Source organism: Kogia breviceps, chromosome 1 (genome assembly GCF_026419965.1).
Source record: "Kogia breviceps isolate mKogBre1 chromosome 1, mKogBre1 haplotype 1, whole genome shotgun sequence".
In the NCBI taxonomy this organism is placed as follows: domain Eukaryota; kingdom Metazoa; phylum Chordata; class Mammalia; order Artiodactyla; family Physeteridae; genus Kogia; species Kogia breviceps.
In genome coordinates this window covers 2,506,788-2,508,550 of record NC_081310.1, presented here as the reverse complement: position 1 = coordinate 2,508,550, position 1,763 = coordinate 2,506,788, and the positions used below count along the sequence as shown (strand labels likewise).

The 1,763-nt window shown below is 42.6% G+C and overlaps 1 non-coding gene across 1 annotated transcript; it reads right to left on the bottom strand.

Moving 5' to 3' along the window:
- Positions 1 to 1,356: 1,356 nt before the first annotated feature.
- LOC131746657 (U6 spliceosomal RNA) lies at positions 1,357 to 1,459 on the bottom strand. The gene has a single exon (XR_009332606.1). It is a non-coding gene; the product is annotated as a U6 spliceosomal RNA (small nuclear RNA).
- Between the last annotated feature and the right edge of the window lie 304 nt (positions 1,460 to 1,763).

Below are 1,763 nucleotides of genomic sequence, written 5' to 3'. Positions count from 1 at the left end.
ATGAGAAGTCACACTACTAACAGTTTTTCTCTAAAATAAACATTAAATACTCTATGAAATGTGGGTATGGCAAGTTAATCCATACAGGAAACGGGTACAATTTACTTTAGAATAAATTAAGTGACATTTAATCCATTTGTTTGGGTCAATATGCTGTTGTGTGTAATTTACCAAAATTACGGGAGAAGTGGAAAACAGAGTAGAAAAGAAAAATCTACCTTTATACTACCATAGAGCATTATTAAAAAATAATCAAATGAAACTAGAGACGGCATCTTCCTCAGGGCAAAAGGCACTTCTGCTCCCAGACGGGAGGGAGAGGTGACGTCTCCCTGACCCAGCGGCGGTCAGGCACGCTTTTGCTGCTCATCAGCGAAGACTGGGGTTCCCTGAGCTTAAGTTAAGGTCCCTCTCCTAGAACAGAAGCCACTGCGTGGCCAGCTAGCTCCTCCTTGGCTGAGGAGTCGGGGCTCTGGGAACGAGGACGACAGTGGCTACTTGGTGACTCGCTGATGCTGTGAATTACAGGCTGGCCTTCACCTCTAACCAGGAGTCGTGGCGTTGCTGCCTGTCGCACAGCCGTCACAGCTGTTGACCGCCTTCTACACACCCGCCGCCACACGCCGGACACGTAAGCTCAGTGGGGACCAGGTCCTGGCCCATCTGTTTACGGCTGCGTCGGCAGTGTCTAAACACTGCGTGTTCACAGCGGGTGCTCCATAAAGGCTTGTTAAATGAATAGAACGGGTCATGTATTCTCATTGACTCATTCAAAACTAATCAACGACCAACCAGAGGACTAGATCTGTAGACTTCCGTACAATCAAACCAATTTTACATTAGGCGGTTTTTGACTTTTTTTATTACTTCTAAAATACATATTCTAACGATTAAACCAAAAAATAAGAAGAAGAACTTAAGCACAATGTAAATATACTTTTTAAAAAAATTTTATTGGAGTAGAGTTGATTTACAATGCTGTGTTAGTTTCAGGTGTACAGCAAAGTGCATCAGTTATACGTATACATATATCCACTCTGTTTTAGATTCTATTCCCACTTAGGTCGTTAAAGACTACTGAGTAGAGTTCCCTGTGCTGTACGGTAGGTCCTTGTTGGTGATCTATCTTATATATAGTAGTGTGTATATGTTGAGCCCAAACTCCCAATTTATCCCTCCTTCCTTGCCCACCCCCCCCCCCCGGTAACCATAAGTTTGTTTTCTGCATCTGTGACTCTAGTTCTGTTGTGTAGATAAGTTCATTTGTACCATTTTTTTAGATTCCGCATATAAGCGATGACAAATGATATTTGTCTTTCTCTGTCTGACCTACTTCACTCAGTACAACAATCTCTAAAGAATATGGAACACTTCACGAATTTGCATGTCATCCTTGCACAGGGGCCATGCTAATCTTCTCTGTAACGTTCCAATTTTAGTATATGTGCCGCTGAAGCAAGCATCACACAGTTGATATACCTAACACTACTGCATCCTTAGAAGCAGTTGGGATGGTAAATTTCATGTTATGTGCCTTTTACCACCATTAAACATTTTAAACTTTTAATTAAAAAAAAAAACAAAACTTGGACACCCTCAAGAAGTAAATCTCTTTAGTATTGCATGCTGCCCACAGAATCGAGCTGACATTGCCTGGCGCTTTTGTCACCCACACACCCCCCCAGGACCCCTGAGCCTTTACAACAAGGAATCAGGAAGCTCTGGCTTCTCAAGAGAACTCTCTGGATTCCCCTTAGGCTTAA